The 18,920-nt window shown below is 37.9% G+C and overlaps 1 protein-coding gene across 8 annotated transcripts in view; it reads right to left on the bottom strand.

Moving 5' to 3' along the window:
* The window catches only part of Rhobtb1 (Rho related BTB domain containing 1), a 120,977-nt gene that overhangs the window by 101,178 nt on the left and 879 nt on the right, over positions 1–18,920 (bottom strand). For 7 of the 8 annotated variants that reach the window (XM_010645666.3, XM_010602893.3, XM_010602901.3 and 4 more), the window contains exons 1-2: positions 18,715–18,911; positions 4,572–4,671 (exon numbers count right to left, since the gene is read on the bottom strand). The gene's annotated coding sequence lies outside the window, so the exon portion shown is untranslated. Of the gene's footprint in view, positions 1–4,571; positions 4,672–18,714; positions 18,912–18,920 lie in introns of those variants that run through there. The other variant, XM_010645680.3, reaches the window with a different exon arrangement.

Genomic DNA, 18,920 nt, shown 5'->3' with positions numbered 1-18,920 from the left:
TGTTGGTGGGAGTGCAGACTGGTGCAACCACTATGGAAATCAATATGGAGATACGTCAAAGAGCTTGGACTGGAGGTTTCATTTGACCCAGCCATCCCTCTGCTGGGTATCTTTCCAAGAGAACTAACAGAATCATATCACAAAGAAGTATGTGCACCCATGTTTATAGCGGCACAGTTTGTAATAGCTAAATCTTGGAAACAACCCATTTGCCCATCCATTGGAAACTGGATAAAGAAGATGTGGTTTTTCTATAAAATGGAATATTACTCAGCCATAAAGAACAAGAAAATAGATTCATTCATAGGAAAATAGATACATATTGAAGATATACTCCTAAGTGAAATAAGTCACACACATGTAAATACTGAATAGTTTCCCTGGTGTGAATAATCTTCAATAATACATAAGATCCTAATAAGATTACTGACATTTAGAAATGGGAAGAAAGGAGCTAAAGGTGTACGGAAGGTGGGATGGGAAGGGGAAGGGTAAAAAGGGAAAAGAAAAAAATGTGAGATAATGAAAAGATGAAAATAAAGTGTTTGTAGATGGGGAGGGGAGGAGGGGGTGAAGGGAGGGCAGAGGTAAGGGGGAAAAAAATGAGAATCAAGACTTGTCATGTAGAGGTACAAGATCCCAACAATGAATGTAACTGTACTGTATCCCTAAAATGTACCAATAAACTCAATTAAAGCTGAAAAAAAAAGATAGTTTAACATTAAGTCAAAACTCTCTGTTTTAACTTGTTTTGAAATTAATAGTATTCCTGTATCATATAACCAGTGAATTAGGATCTTGCATTAACCAGAGGATCATATTTCCTAGTAGTCACCTCTTCAAAAAACAGTTTATTTTATAAAACAAAAGCACGCCATCAAGAGATTCCTGTTGTATTATACACAGCGGAAGTTAAAAAGCTGCAGTCACCTGGTAGGATGAGTTACTTTTCATTTGTTTTCTCCTATTTCCAAGAAGATACAAACTAAGTGATGGTTCATCAACCGTGGTATCATACTATGTTTGGGTCTGCTTGTCTAGTTAAGCATTAAATGGGTCAGTGTACACCTAAAGTCCCAAGCAGATGACTTGGCTATCTTGAGTCTGGCTATCCTGGTAGGGCTCGCTGAATTGCTTCGAAGGTTCAGCACTAATGCCACGGAGGTGATTTGGTGTTCCTTCTCAAATATATAACAAGAACAACAGTAACAATCTTATACTAAAACCTTTTCCAGACTGTACCGTGTATTGGGTCTTGTGTCTGTTATATGAATCATTCAAGGTTTTTCAGCCTTCGGGACTGATGCCTCTGTCACAGAGCCTGGTCCTGTACTTGTGAGGAGGTTAAGCAGCATCCGTGGTCTCTACTCACTAGGTACCAGACCAGTGTGTGTCTAGCTTCCCTCATTGTGCTGGTCAAAGCTACCTCGAGTCATTACCAAGCATCACTCTAGAGGGCAAACTCACCTATCACCCTCTATGAGCACGTTGTTTTACTTCCTCCACAACTTAGGAGACTGGTTAAATGATTAGCCTAAGAGGAAACTGCGGCCTTCAGTAAGAGGCCTAAGGTCTCCGGGATGATGAGGTGCAGGCTCAGTGCACGTAGAGTGCTTCACTCTAGAAGACTCCTAGACCGCAGATGAAACTCATATGTGAACTTCATGTGCCTTTCCCCACGCACTCCTCATCCCTCTCACTCCTGTCTCCCCCCACGAGGATGGCACGGTGGGAGGGAAGGGGGGCACGTGATATACTGCACAGAACTTTTATTGTACTGTTGTCTTTTGTTCAACAGATTAATTCCATTTTAATTGGAATTCTGGAAACTAATGAAAAAAAATTACAAGTGTTAGATGGTCTATTCTCAGGGTTCTTGGATCTGTCTGATTTAATTCTGACCAATTAACATGCCATTATGGAGGAATATTACATGGAGAATCAATATTAAACTAAACACTAATATTTTATTCAGTATTAAAAATTTATACAAATGGTAATACAAGCGCTTTATCCCTACTTTTTCTAAACGAGAAGAAATGCTTCCTTAGGGCGATTTCAGCAACAAGAAAATTATATCTTCTTAGGAGACTATTGGTATTAGTCTTTACATACATCATTGCTTAAATGAATCAATAAAATTTAATTGAATGAAATTTGTTCATTTTCTTTTAAGATGTAGCAGTTTTTCAGGGTACCAAATTGTTTTTTATTTTTATGCCTATAGTATAATCCTATGCTAAGATGGTAAAATAAGTTGTTGTCCAATACTGCTAAAAAGAACAAAGTAATTGCCATATTTTTCCCGATTTTAGGATATCATTTTTTTCTTCTTTCTTCTGTTTTTCCACTTGCATATTCTACACTTTTAAAATTCAGATATAACCTCAGGCTGGAATTTAAACCTAAATGGATGCAGATTCTGCTTTTTTATGTTTTCCTTACAAAGAGCAATACACTGAGATACACTATACTTAGGTTGACTTTAAACGAGATAAACATTGAAAGCCACTTAGGCATGATTTAGGTGGGCACCATCTCAAATATGCTGTGAAACTGTGCCCCCAGGTGCCCTCCCCAGTGCTCAACCTGACCCCAGTCCACAGACCCTGCAGAGCTCGTGTGTTCTCCCCCTCCTTGTGTCTCTACTTCTTTTAACCTCCTACCTTCAGTATCTTTTTTAAGCTGCCATGCTAAGAGAAACTGAAAGATTTCCATAGTTTGAATCCAGGGAAGCTATTTACAATTTTTTGGTCACATATACTTTAACTCCCAAGATCTCGAATATCTGAAAATCCTGTGCAAACTATACTCCTTAGGACCACTCTTACTTGTGAATTACTGTGTGCTGTTCCTCAGTATTGGTATTAGAAACATTTTGCTCCATAATTTTGTAATCTCCCAGTTGGGTAGGCTAAATCAATCAGTAAAATGCACGTACCTTGAAAAGGTTGCTTGTAATTCTAAAGGCTTATTAGAAGTTACGAACTGACATGCAAATTCAAAGCAAAAAAAAATCATTGAATATATTAAGCTAACTGAAACATTAGAATTGGAGGTATGTCTAGCACAGTAATCACCATTACAAACAGAAAATTCAAACTAAAAAAATAACACTGAATGGGTTGACTTTTCTAAAACAGTGACAGGATTTCATTAAAAAGTATTTAATGCACATAGCTCTTCTGAAAGTTCCTTAAAAATGAAACACTAATGCCTCAATGAGGGGTATTATTACATGACCATGTTTGAATCTGGCTTATGAAAAATAAGACTTGAGAATTTGAAATGTGTGCATAAAATGTAAATAGATTTAATTAACTGAAAGCCCATAAGACAGAAATTCTTCAAATAAGCAATTACTTTGGGGACTAATAGTGTAAATAGGATCCTGATTCATTAGCACAAATACCCATATGAGAAAAGGATCAGCAAATTTTACTCTTTATTTATGCATATATGGTAATATTGCCTTAATTTGGGGCCTCAGTAAATTTAAAATCTCTTGATAGTTCATAAGCTAGGCTGCTGTTTACTTTTGCTATGAAAATAGTTTATTTATAGGTAGATAATATATGATGCTTTAAAAATTTATTTCCAGTCTTATGTACACTTTTTAGACACAGAATAAACAATTTCCAAGCAACCTCAGGCACTTTACAAGCTCTTACATACAACCAATCTATATGCTAATAACAAAATGCTCATATGATTTATTATAAAAGGTCTCCTTAAGACTTCTACTTTGTAATGTTTTGTTGAGGTTATTCTGTGTAGGTAAAGGTATAATTTAGCCTTCTTATAAATTCAGATATGCTCACTTCCCTAATTCGTTGGAATAAATGAAATTTTACAATATTAACAGTTGCCCACAAAACATTTTTCTTTAAATATGCATTAAAACATATAAACCTATAAAGAAAACCAAGCATTATAAGAAGTAAAAATAACAAATGAATTTGTGGATAGACAAAAGAAACCGTCCATATGAAATCATTTAGGTACAACACTCTGGGTAAAAACCCCTCAATAATGGGGCCTTTTGTTCAAAAGCTGGTTTCACTCACTTGGGATGTGTGTAGTTCTAATAGTCTTCAGAGTAATAATGCGTTTTTCCAATTAAAGGCAGTCAATGTCAAGGCCAAAAGGAGTGGATGCCCCAAGCAAGGCATCTGGGAACAGAAGTGTCACACTGCAGCAATCTGGCTATTTCTAAATCTTCCTTGTGACCTTGACTTTTCAGAGTCTACAGATGAATTTTCTGCACAAAATGCTACTGACTAAAGAATGTTAAGTGTGTACAAAATGTGTAGAAGAGTTATGATATTAACGACCAAAACTTTTATGTTGGTCAGCATGACTCTATTCAAGTAGAATTTATAAAATCTACAATTGAACTAAAAGTGGAATATTCCTTTTTAAAGCAACAGATTCTGAAGAAAAATCTGGACATCACTTGTAAGTCATGACATCTTTGCACAAGAAACATTCCTATTTCTTTGGTAAATGCCTTAAGAAATTATATATATAGAAGAAAGCCAATTCTATTACTCAAACTAGTGGTTACTTACAATACCATAGAGGAAAATAAACTTCAATTCCATTTTCATAACTCAATCAAGAAGGCTTGATAGAGAGCTCTTTCCCATGTGCTGCTTGACTGTGAAAAACCTACAAAAGAAAAAAAAAAGCATGGAATAGTTCATCATCAAGAACAAAACTACTCAAACAATATTAGTTTATGTCAGGGTTATTTCTCCTCAGAACAAGATCTACCCCAGCCAGCCATATTCCATCTACAAATCTCCCCGCTCTAACAAATGCAGAGCAAAATGTAAAGCTGAAATGACCATCACCTTTGGAGACAGAATATATATCATGTATTCTGGAATTGAATCTTTCTCACAGTATTCATCTAAGTGAACTTAACATTTATCTAAGCGCTTCACTGAGGCTCAGTTTCCTTGCCTCTCAGGTGGAAGTAATAATATCAGCTATTCAGTGGAACTGTTTTGATGATCAAATGAGATGATGTGTGAAGATTCAATTAACAGTAAAAGTACTATTGAACTAACATAAATTTGGCCTAAAGTAGCCTCTGTACTTTGACTTAAGTTTGATCCAAAGTAGCCACTGTACATAGTGATATGTAAAATGGGCTGTATGTTAAGCTCACAGTATATCCTCTAACCAAATGAGTGTTAACCAATTGTGGAAGCCCATTCTCCAGAGGGCAGAGGCTACAAGCTGACAAAAATGTGAGCATGAAAGACAAATGCCAACTAGCCAATCAGGCTGTTTCTGTTGTTGCTTCCTATTCTCTAGCTATAAATATAACCTGCCCATGTGGTAGAGTGGAACATTTTGAATCATCTTTTGACTGGAATGTTGCTGGGTTCTAAAAACTTTTTTTATTGCTTAAGTAAACATCATCAAATTTAAGTGGTCTTAGTTTTTCTTTTAACAATATTTAACTTGTTTGAACCTGGATTCTTTACCTTAAGAATGTGAGGAACTTCCAAAACAAAATTAACAAAATATTAAAAAAAATAAGAAAATAGCATTGAGAACAGAAGAGGACACACACACACAAACACACACATACATCCTATATTGAGCAACACAGTTGATTGACATTGTAATTTGTATTTGAATTTTTTGGTATTTCAGGTGAAGGGAAGATGTAATTTCTTTTATAACTTATAACTTCTGAGAACACACATCACTTCGCATTACCTCCTCAAAGGAACAAAAATTTTATTCTCCAGATATGAAATTCATAGAAAAAATTTTCATGTAGGCTGGGTGTGGTGGCACACACCTGTAATTCAGCACTGGGAAGGCTGAGGCAGGAGGACCGCTGTGAGTTTGAGACCAGCCTGGGCTACATAGTGAGTTCCAGGTCAGTCTCAGCTACATAGTGAGCCCCTGTCTCAAACAAAACAAATCAAAAAACCAGAAAAAAGTTTCATGTAATACATAATATACGGATAGTGAGATGAAATGGACTATTTTATGGGTAAGACTGACTATTATAAAAAACTGAAAAGCAAAATAGTACTTCTGTTTGGACGTAGCTGTTACTTCTATTTAAAAAAGCTTTATTATTCCTAGGGACAACCTGACCAAGAAAATCCTAACTCTAAGCCTAATAAACACTCAATTAGCAAATCATTCAGACCTCCTCCCTTTCTGACTCTGCCTAACAGACACACAAGAACTTCTTAAGTAATGTCCTCAATACTGGGAAGGGGTTTTGGAAGGAAGTCATTGATTACTGGTGACTCTAAGTCAGTGCTGCTCATTACTTGAGAGGTAGAGGCAGCATGGGCCCAGGTGTTACACAGAAGTGGCAGTTGCACAGCCTATTTGGAGGCCATTTCAAAGGGAAAAGGAAAAGAAAGGGAAAAGATACAAGTGATTATATCAGTGAAGCAATCACAGCATAAGGCTTCTTTTTTGAAATTCACATATTTTTTCTCGGTTTCCATGAAACCGTACTTCATGTCTCCTAAAATCTGTCACTCCCCCCCAGGAATATTCTTCTTCTGGTTCCTATCTTCTCCTTATCTTAAATATGAGATTTTTCTTGATTAGATCCTCATCCTTATCCTCCCTTGGATTTGCTTTTCTTTCCATACCTTGAATCAATGGCATTATCATTTTTCCCAGCTGAAAGGCCTGGTGGTCGTCTTCACTCTTCCTTTCTGTCCCGGCCGCTCCCCACCACACTCCCTCCAGCTGATCATGATACACCTTCAAGTCCAACAGGACGGTGTATTCTCCATGTACATGTCTAAGGTCAGTAGGAGAAACCCACCAGCACCCAGTATCTCCCAAGAGGCAAAGGTCTCTAGATAATGTGATTCTTCCTTCCAAAAGCCATCATTGCTCAGCTTTCTGGGCAATGCCAGTTTTCATCCTAAACCTTACACTTCTCCTAAATTCAAACAGCTCTCCAATGGATTCAGTCCAAAGCTTTCCAGGATCTGAGATCTTTACCCATAACCTTTCACAGAACTTCTCTACTCATACTAAGCCATCTCCCTGCACTGCACCTCCTTTCCCCAAAATGTTGTCTGCTGCCTCCTAGCCCTCCCTGTGTAGATTTCGGCTGTCTGAGATGCTTATCATTTAACTCCTCGTTCGAATAGTGCCTTCCTGGGAACATCCTGAATTTGTGAATAAGAATTAATTATATTCCCCTTTACAAAAGGTTTTTACTGTATCCTTTCTACAAAAATCACATTGGTGGTACCTTGGTTTATTCTGGATTGCTGCACACTCAGTGGTGCTCCTGTCCTCAGAAAGTTTACAATCTATTTAGACAAACCATGCACACTCACATTTCTAATTTCTATACAGTAATATTCAATGCTTTAACTATGGGGAGTGATCTATAAATAATAAATGACTAGATGATTTTTAAAAGTCAAATAGTACCATGAGAGTCTCTCAACATAGGGTAAATGAGACTGCTTTAGAAAATAGTTTCTGAAGCCTAAGTAACAACAGTAAAGGGATTCAAATTTGGAAGACATAGAGAATGAAAGGAAACGGGATGAGAAAAATTAAAACACACAAGTACAAGCAGACTTTATTTTTTCTCTCTTTTGAACATGAATTTGACCATTTTTATAGAAATTGAGTAAAGGTTTACATCTGAGGGAAAATGTTGTGTTTGTTTTACTGAATAAGGTAAAAGAAATGCATTTAAGATTGCCATATAAATGTATGGCATAAGTGTATATTATGGAGATCTTCCACAGGGTTAAAAACTATCTCTCTGGCGCTTATCCTAATCTCTGGCACATATAAGCCAACAAAACATCTGTTAAGTGTCTCCCCAGCCATTCCCCTGCCACTGCTCACTTCTGTTTCATGGACAATCTAAGGCAAATAATTACCAATGCTTATCTTTCTTCTCTTACCTCCCATTTGCAGCTCATACTGCTTCCATCTAAAATCGGTGTTACCACCTCCTTCCTTGTGCTAAGAAAGCAGCATCCACTCTGTCTCCTCATCGAGTGGATTTTAAACTTCAGCGTTATATGACAGGAGCAGAGAGGGAAACTGAGGCGACAGCTGACCTCACAGAAGTTACTGAGCACGTGCTCTGTGACAGCACAGCTCCTGGTCATCTTTGCTCACACAGCAATGCCAGCCAGGGAAAGGGGTAAAGGTCCATAGTGCTTTGTGAACTTTTGGGTTGCTCACCGTGGCCACCATAGTGCCGTGACTGGAGACATAGGAGGGACTGTACTCACAGCGTGCCTGGAGTAAAGGTTCAAAATTTCTCTCCAAACCAGACCAACAACCTTATCTCGCCCCATGCTTAAACCCTTCCCTAATTCTACTCCCTTTCTAATGGCCACTAACATGTCATTATGACATTTCTCTCTAATTTGCATGCTTCCCAAGTATTTTTTAAGGATATGCAACATACAAATATGTAAAATATACTAAAACAGAACCAGTTACAACTATGTTTCTGGTACATATTGCTCAGCAATTTCTCTATTTTATTTCAAAAACAATCGCCTCCTGATTAGTGTTCTCCATTATTGCTCAAAAAACCCTCCAAGTCATTTTCATTTAACTGAGATGACCACTCCCACCTTCCCTTGCCCCACCATGATCAAGGAATCTGGATTTCCTTCTGTTTATTTTGTTAATTCTGTCATCCTTTATGGGCTCGTCCTTTACTGCAGAATCATTATGAGTGTGCTTTTGTAGAGATCTGGGTTCAAGAGTTCTTTTTTATTTTTACCATTCACTTTTTTACATTCATTTTTCTTTAATCAGTCATATTCATCTCCAGACTTATGACTGTGAAAATAAGTCATACTTATACGCAAACCCCAGTCATCTTTGAAAAGCTCCACATTCACAATCCAATGTCCACTTTCTCTTTCATCTGTAGTCCCAAGACAGCTCAAGCTCAACATGTCCAATTCCAAACTTAGCATCTGTCTTTGCAAACATGTTTTACTTCAAGTGTTTCTTTTCACTTCCCATGGTCTCTACATAAATATCACAGAAGATGGCCTGTCTGTTCTACCTCTTACACAGGTCTGTTGCATGCACTCACGTTTGAGAAATCACGTACTCCTCATCCTTCCTCCTCTGGCCCTGGTTATCATTATCTCTCTACTGAAAATGTGCTGGCCTATATAGCTTTTGCCCCTTGCTAACCCATACTACACATTGTAGCCAGAACTATTGTTTCAAAATAAAACTAGTATAACTAACTACAGTCTCTTCATCAAACAAAAACCAAAACATAGAACCCAACTTCCCACTGGTCCTAGGAAATGGCATATTCCTTGACATAGCTAGAAACACTTTCATGGCGGTGGCCTCAGATTGCATCTCCAGACCCAAGCACTGCACCCACTTCTCTCCTCCAGACACTGCACCCTTCCTTTAGCCTCCATGATGCCCGTGCTCTCTCTTGCTGCACGGCTTTTCCATGCACCATGCCTTCTGCCTATAAGGGTCTAATGGATTCCTATACATCATTTAGATTTCCTTTTCTAGAATCTCTCTCCTGTGTAGCATTTAGAACAGTTTCAATTTCGTATCTATTTGTGCCATTCTTCTATTGTCTGATCTGTCTTCACCACTAGACCACTGGTCAAATGAAGGCAGGGAATAGCTAGCACATTTCATTGCATCTTAGCAGTCTCTAGCACACAGTAGGTAATTAAGGAAGATGACTTTATTGAAAATGTGGTGCATGAAATTAATATAAAAACAAACAGATATAACATTTTAGTGAGAAAAATGTACCGAGTCTAGATTTAAAAATCCTAAAGATAAGGACAGCATTGGCATCAGCTAGGAGACCATCAAGAACTTTGGATTTAAGAAATTAAAACAGAAGGGCTTCTTTTCTCATTCATATTCAGTATGGGTGGATAGGAATGATAGGGATTTTTTAAATAATTTTTTTTTCTCCTGGGCAGGACTAATTGGCTTTATCACATAGGATAGACTCTAAGACAAGAAGGTAATATTTCCCAATATTATTCTCATCATTTTTGCTACTGCATTTACTGATCAAGAGCCTCAGCAAAGCTGGGGGAGGGGGAATGGGACCAAAGATATATTGGGGAGGCAGAAGAGAGAAGAGATTTCAAGCATGTTTAAATCTCTGGATTGTGAAAATTCTGCTAGGGACTCTTTTTTATATCCTACTTTCTAAAATCCATGTCATCAAATGCAATATAATTGTCCCTGCTTCCATATGGTGACAGAACTCTAACAACTGTATCAGGATCTCAATAAATAGGCAAAACTAAAATGTTACACAAGTTGTTTTCCCTCAATTACATTCCAGATACAGACCCTCACAACTCCCCAACACAAATTTTGTAAATTAGAATAGTGTCCGTTATGAATGCACTTTTGCAATTATGAGAGTAAAAACATTCCACATCGAAATAAGAAATGCCATCTGATTTCAATTTAACACAAAGGGAGAGAAACACATTCCGTTTAAGAATGACAAATAAAGCTGTCAATGTGATCCATTTACAGCCCCTCAGAGAATGCACAAATCCACATAATGTTCCAAGAAGCTAGTTATTGTATTTTCTCTCTCAAAGAGAGAAGGCGTAGCAGTCCCGGATGAACTCGTATCTAAGGAAAACTACGCTTAGCAGGAATAACCTGCAAGAGTCAGTGTCCTAGGCGCCCTCTTGTCAAGGAAGAATGAGAGGTCTAGGGGTTTTATTAAATATTGTGTAACAATGGAAGGATGGGCTGATGGAATGGAATTGCCTCTTCTTGGTAAGGTAAAAAGAGCTAAAAGAGAATACAGACTCCTCATCGTCTTTGGAGCACCCTCATACACAGCTCCACTGGCTTATCGAAGCTTCTTTCCAAACATGTACTGCTGACAATGATGACAGTAAGCCATACAGTCTTAATTATAAACAGCCAAAGTCCTAGTCGTATTTAAACATTTTTTACTGGGTTATTTCCGGCTTAAGCACAAAGGCACATGCCAAAAACAAAACGTTGAAAATATAATCTCCCTATTCCTTATTACTATACTCAGTCTTCCTTTTTTTAAGAAGCAGTTTCCTATTAAATTACATATACATATATTCACATATAAGTATATATAAAATATGACCCTCTGCAAGGCATAACTGATTTTTTTCCTTCTTTGCATTGGCTGCTAAAAAACTGAGAATAAAATTTGTTACTATCTTCTAGCAAGAGTGTTGAATTTCATGGCATAAATTTTGAGTATGAATCTCTCTTCTGGCCTTATTTTCTCTCTTAGCCTTATTTTTTCCTTGGACTCATTTTTTCTGCCTATTTGGGATATATTTTATATTGCTGTACAGTATGTATTTTTATTAGCCTTTCTCTATGAGTCTTAAATCCTTTCCATAGCCTAAATAAAATACAAACATTTATAGATACTCCTTTTTTCCTGTGGAGGGTTGCAACATTTTTCAAAGCCAGCACATAATTGATTACCTTAAGTATATAAATATTAATATACTGGTCTGTATAGTAATTAACTTTTTGTGATATATCATTCAGTAGACCAATTAGACTTTCTCAGTATTTACACATACAGTTTTAGAGCTTAGATTCTTAGCCTGAGCTTCATAGACTCTTTTAAGTTACATGCCCAAACTTGTGCATTGAGCTAAATGAAATAAATCAGACACACAAGATTAAATATCACATGATTTCTCTTATATAAAAAATCCAAAGTATAAATAAATTAAACAGCAAAATAAAAGGTAAATAGTAGGAAACAGAAAGATAGATCTTTTGCAAATGGGAAGGGACTAAGGGGTAGAGAGGGAGGGGGAAGGGAACATAAAATGAATTAAGATGTGTTATGTACAAGTATCAACTCTATTATGAGTGTAATCATTATGTTCTACAAACGTACTAATACAAGTAATAATTCAAAGAAAAATATTCTGCATAGACATTTTTATTCAGGAAGAGTTTTGGGATTTTAATATAATTCTGAAAGGTGAAAGTAACCCCAAAAGATTAAAAATTACTGCTTTGTAGTAGATTAACTCTCAAAGGCCACCAAATCTTGGTTTTTATTTATTTAAGCAATTGAAAAAATATCTGTTGAAGACCTACGAAGTGCCTGCCTTGCTAATAGAGGCTGGGAAAACAACTAGAAACATGTAGGTTTGACTTCTGCCCTCCTAGTGCTTCTAGTCCAGTTGGGATGAGGGCAGACTACAAAAAACAAGTGTGAAACACCCGGATGACGATATTGTGTGATAAAATGAAGTGATGGAGCAGAAAGTTGTTTAGGTAGTGAGGGAAGATCTCTCTGAGGTGGTGATCTCTTAACAGGGCTATGTGAGATCTGAGGAAAGAACACTCCAGAGAGATGGAGTAATGAATTCAAAGACTCTGAGGGAGATACAGGTTTAAGATAATCCACAGCTCTTCCAGAAGACATAAATAGTGGGTGGATCTCCAAATTCACATTTTCAATACTTCAGTTTTGAAGTATCTACATGTTTTCCTGTTCTTTTTAAAAAAGTTATACTTCCTAATGTGAGAGAACAGTGCAACATGTTTTGTTGGACATTGAATTATTCAATGAACATCTGAGTCTATAGTTTTAAAGACACTGTCAGAGATGCTCTTAAGTTGCTTAGCACAGACCAAATAGAACCATACTTCCATATAAGTAATCCATAATGCATCTTAAACCAATCCTGTATCATTCTGCACCACAGGTTTATAAACCAAGTAAATAGCAGGGCCCAGACCTTTTTTTTTTTTTTTTGTGATACCAGGGATCTAACTCGGGACCTTGAGCTTGTGAAGCAGGAGGCAGAACCACTGAGCTTAAATCCCCGGCCCATCCCAGACATTTTAATGTGCAGTTTGAGAAAGGCATTAATCAACCTGTTAGAATCAAAGATGGATGAGTAGGACAAAGGAACACATAATGACATTGGAGCTAAAAAATTCTTTGAAATTGGGATATTGTACCCTAAGGCTTGGAAAATGCTCTCAACAGCCCTGGGTACATAAATCAGAAAATTAAGATGTGACTAAAGAGTATAAACAGCTCCAAAATTATTAGATGCTTTCACAAACTAAAATTTTTATGAGTATATTAAGTAAAGAACAGACCAATAAGATGACTATGATGCTAACTAAAGCCACAGAATTCTGTGTAGTGCTTACCAGGTGCCTAGCTGAGCTCCATGGACCTAATCTTTTGTTCTGTTTTATTGACAAGGAGAAACTGAGGTTTAGAGAACTAGAATGACTGGCCTGAGTCACAAAGCTTTTGGGAGGAGCCATCTAGAGTTAGAATTTAAGCAGCATGATACCATCTAAGATACTATCCAAGACACCATATCCAACATTGTCAGTCCTACTGCTACAACTAGAGAAGCCTGATTGCTTTATGAGTTATCTAAAGTAACCTCATCTCCCATTGGTATAATTTTGTGCCACTTATTTAAAATATTAGTCAAAATAAAACGAGTAACACTCAGGAGGCTGAGGCAGGAGGGTCGCTATGAGTTCGAGACCAGCCTGGACAACACAGTGAGTTCCAGGTCAGTCTCAACTATATAGTGAGACCCTGTCTCAAACAAACAAACAAACAAACAAATAAATAAAAATAAAACAAGTAAGATGGCAAATATAAGAATGACACATATAATTTTTTTTAACAGAACATTTTTTTAAAGAGAAGATGTTTACTTTCTATTTTTGGTATGGGGGATCGAACTCAGAACCTTTCATTTGCAAGACAGGCGGTGGCACCACTGAGCTAAATCCCTGGCCCCATATAATTTTTTTCAAAAGTTCACTTGACTTTGGATTTGAATAAATTATGTGGATTATCCATACTACCCCCTCTTAGGAGAAAGCATGAAGAGTTAAATATAATCATTCAAAACTTCTCAGTTAGAAGTACAAACATTATTTGCTAATTTCTTTCTGCCCTTACTGTTTTTTTTTCTTCTCCTTGTTTTTTGATGATAAAATTTCAAGTTGGAAAAAGGAGTTTTTAAAGCTATACCCAAATTTAGAAATGAACAATCACTTTTTTTTTTTTTAATTTCTCCAAAACTGTTCAGGCAGGCTGCCTGGAGACAGTTCCCCCTGAGTGGCCAGAGGGGCAGCAGCAGCACAACACGGTGCCATTAACTGAATGTTCACACAGGATCACATGCTGTGCACATACTGTACAATTTCATTTCATTCCCACAACAACTCTTTTAGTAACTTCTCTTATTTCCAATTCACAGCTCAGGAGACAGTGACCCACAGAAGTCGCCCACATATCAAAGTCCTTCTAGCCCACAAAAGGAGGAGCTGATGCCAGGCCCAGAGGCTCTGGAGCTCCCTACAGTTCTCCACACCACTTCCTTTGCCTTTGGCCACGTTCTGCTCTCTAACCGACATGTTCATAATGTGCGATTTCCCAACACCACAGTCGAAATCCTTCAGACTGAAGGCTGTCAATCATCTAGAGGTTTTTCTTTTCCTAACCTGCTCATGCTAATTTTTCAGCATTCTGCGCTAAATGCTACCCTCAAAGACTAAGGGAACCTGCCTCCTCTCCCTGCTTCAGGTGTCCCCTCACCAGCTATCTAGATAAGTTCCACTGCTCTCAAAGGCCCAGTTCAAAGTCTAGTTTTCTAAGTCATCTTCCAGGTCAGATTAAGCAAGCAGAACAGATACCTCTGTTGCCTGCCCCTGCGGTCACGGAGAACTACTCGAGGGTACTAGAGTGGGTTGGAATCTGACGCAGGGTACTTTTCTCAGGAGTCCAGAACTCTTCCCAGTTTCCTAAAGTTAATATCCACTTGGCAATCTACCACCTCTGGCAACTAATAACATTAAATACTAATATTTTTCTGAGCAGAATTGCCAAAGAAGTATCATGTGAGAGGTACTTACACTACAGTATGACTTTTTGTACATTTAAGATTCAAATTTAACTGGGTATTACTTGATCTGAAACTTTGGAGGGCAAGGGAATTCATTATTTCATCAAAACTTAACAGTGAACTATTATTACTAATTATTGACTTATTTATGTGGTCCATTGGGAATATTGTAGAACATTCTGCATTTGGGATCAATATCAGTAGCAAATCAAGTAGCTGTATCATGATGTAGATATGCGTATATGTGTTTATACATGCACACACACATATATGATATATATTATATGCATAAGGTTTTTGGTACCCAAGGATGCTCTATATCCGAGCTATATACTCAGCCCATTTTTAAATTTTTTGAAACAAGTTTCCTTAAGTTGCTGAGGCTGAACTCAAACTTGGGATCCTTGACTCAGGCTCTCAAGCAGGTGGGATTACAGTCGTGCACCATGGCACCTGGCTTCTTTTCTTTAAAATCTTTAGTGAGAATCTTAGAAAATTAAAAACACACCAAATTATTATTGAATCTCAAAATCAGAGGCCACTTTATTGAAAGATCACCAAAAGTATGTGTTAAAAATACAGTTGTCTGGGTGCAGTCCTAGATCTATTCATTTGGGACTGTGCAGAATGGCTTCGCGCTATCTAGGTTTTACAAAAGCCTTTCACATGACTTTTGTTTATGGATGTAATGCTCTAGACAAGATTGTTCTACAATTTAAAGGAGCCAAATTATCATTTTAGTCATTAATGATACGGCATCTATATTGTGGAGTTCAAAATATCAATCATCTTTCAATAGTATCTTGAATCTCTCATGCTCGTGTTAAATACATTTTTCTTATGGAGCTGTCAAGCACTTAAAGAGAAATGGTTAACTAATGATAGGTATTAAAAGGCTGATTGAAGAATCATTAAAAGAGTAGATGAGTCCCTGAAGTTTATACAGGACAGAAGAAAAATAGACTATAGTAGAATGCTCTAATTTCCTAACCCAGAATGGATATGGACAACCTAAGGTTCTTAGGGTTTGTGGACTAGGGCACCAAAGTTAAAAGTTCCCTGTGACTGTTGATTGGGTGAACCCCAACATTTTTGGCCTCTTGGTAGAAGAAACATTGGTCTGCAAGTCAAAGGGCTTAGGTTCATTATTTTGGGGAATATATTTTTGGGGACTTTAATTTTTCTCACCAATAAAACAATGATATGTATCTTATTCTGGGTTTCAGTTTCCAGTGCTGTAAAATGGGATCACCCATGTGCAGCACATCCATCTGTCTTGCATTTCTGATGGTGGCCCTGCTGTCTCCATTACTTTACTTGGATCTCCATTCATAATTTAGGCTCCCTCTCTCTAACAGAGGAAGATCAATGATGCTTCATTTAGGTCATTCAAAGAAAGGGACAATATATTGGCCATTCACACAATCCTTTATAAGAGGTGACTGTTTATTCAGGTTCACTTACTGATCAACAACTGTGTGCTATTTGTCAGTGTTCCAGATCCTAGGAACACAATAATGAAACAAATCAAATAAAATGAGGTCTGGCTTCATACAGCCTACACTCGGATTAGGGAGAAGATAACTAAGCATGTGTAAACTGAGATATAAATAAAACAATCTCTATTTGTAAGCAGTGGTGTGAAGGATCACTAAGGCTCAAGATAAGAGAATCACAGAAGATTGCTCAGGAAAGCTTCTTGGAGGACATATGATTTACTTAGATCGGAAGCAAGAAAACATAAATGGGGATGGGGAGAAGGTTGGAGAAAGGGGCAACATATTCTAGAATCCTATGGAGGAATAACTTTTGTACTTGGCAACCCAAACCCTGGAAAGGTTTCTTCCATCTCTGAGAAATAACTTGATCCAAAAGTAGGGAAAGGAGAAGCAAGGCTCAGAAGTTTAAGGCACCCATCTGAAATCAACTTGATAATGGGAGGAGCATGCTTCAACACTTTAGTCCACATGAAAGATCAACCAAAGCGCTGGCCTGTCTTGCTGCAGGAACTGCTCACTTGTTTCTTTGAGCCTGTTTTCTTCTGTGTGAAAAAGAGGCAGCATGTACCGTATCAGATGGTTACAGGGATTTAATGAAATAATGTGGCATGGTGCCCAATAACTGCCAGTTCTTTTATTTTTCACCTAGTGCTCTTTCACCCACACCAAGCTGTTGGAAAACACAGATGAGACAAAGTACAGCAGAGGTCAAGTTGCTTGAATAAAGGAGGAGTGGCGGTAGAGAGGAAGTTCTGGAATACTGGGCTGGGGCTTAGTAGCAGCTACTTATCTCAGAGGTCTGAATGGAGGAAATGAGAAGAAAGGGCCACTAAACTGGGACAACATCAAGGAAAAATATCCTCAACTTCATGGTTTTGCTCACAGCTTAATCTGCTGGTGGAGAATCGAGAGCCGTCTTCATAAAACAGGAAAGATGACTCACATCAATATTTATACTTAAATTAGCATATAAGAAATAGGCTGTACTCTAGGATACCAGTAAACAGAAGAATGACACACTTTATTATTAAAAACATGCTAAGAGGAAAATGCTATGTTAACATGTCACTCAATTGACTGGGAACAAGCCAATTAACTGCAGGATATTAAAATAATAGCTAGTATCAAGGTTGCTTAAAAACAACTCATACTATTGGAAGAGTGAATAATTTATTCACATTACTAGGAAGATTTTCTTCATTGTCTATGAACAAAACCACAGACTGAACTTCAGCCTTAAAATACCAAGAGGCATATTTCGTAGATTAAAGCTGACAGCTATTAGGCTGCCCCACAAACCTGCAGGCCCTCCCTGTAGCCTTCTCCCAAGGTTAGGGAACGTTTATGAGTCACACACGAATCAGAGTCAAACATTCTTAGTTTCAGAAGTTCACTGGGTCCCTTTCTCCTAACCATAAGATAAATGCCATCCTACATAGAGCTTTTTAAAATGCTGCTTACTTTATGATTCTCTTCCAATGCTGCCTTATGGGAGAAATTTTATTTCAAAGTTTCAAAGGGTGCGAACTGAGCTCATTATTTTACTCCAGACTCATTGTTTAATTGACAGGAAACCTGCATCTAAATCATCTTGCACGCATGGCAGAAGCAGCTACATAAATTTAACAATGGGTGGATTATTACTATTTAGCATATTTATGGAATTTTAGATTCAGGAAGCATTTTACAAATCTTTTATTAGTTAATCCCTACACTGTGCAGGGAGTCTGACAGGTGGTAAACAATGCTTTGGGTTTTAAATTACCAATTCATGAAAACTTTAATGGTGGGGGAAATCGACATCTTGCTCCTTGCTCCCAGATGTGCGCCTACCTTTCTGTTCCTGCCAGAGACTAAGGCTAGAGGCCTGAGAAGACGGCTGACGCACACCGGAAACATCACGGACAAGACAGGAATATACTAGGTTCTGCACAGAAAGGGTACCCCTGACCAATTGCACGGCCATGTCACCAAACAGGTTACCCCAATAACACGGGTACTCCCAGTCACATAGCACAAGAAGACACAAAAGAAGCAGTCAGTTTTCCTACAACTACACAGTGAACTTAGTTTTAAATTTCAGCGTCACACCTGCTGGACGCATTGGATGCCACAAGTTATCATAAATTCTCTCAAAGCACAAGCCAAGCATATTGAAAAATAAAACCTAATTCAAACCAAGAGAGTTTGTATCTTTTCTTGCGAATTCACAAATTATATTAAAAGAAACAAAAAGCTCCCTCGAATACTACTTCAAACTTTCTACAAGTCCTGTAAATCCTGTAACCTACCCTCCTCCTGGTGCCAGAAGGTGGTGGAAAGCAGTCTCATTCTTGAGCCAAGCCTTTTCACAACCTGGGGCTTTCAGAGCTGACAGAACAAGGGGAATCACCCTGCATCGGAGGACGTGAGCGGCGCCCACGCCGCTGTCGGACGACCCTGGCCGACCGTCGCTCGGAACGGGGACTTCATCCCCCAATGCCCCGGCCGCCGGCTG

The sequence above is a fragment of the Fukomys damarensis genome, unplaced genomic scaffold (genome assembly GCF_012274545.1).
Source record: "Fukomys damarensis isolate Sample0158 unplaced genomic scaffold, DMR_v1.0_HiC HiC_scaffold_20, whole genome shotgun sequence".
NCBI lineage: Eukaryota > Metazoa > Chordata > Mammalia > Rodentia > Bathyergidae > Fukomys > Fukomys damarensis.
Note: the sequence above shows the minus strand (reverse complement) of the source record. Positions and strands in the feature narration are given on the sequence as shown.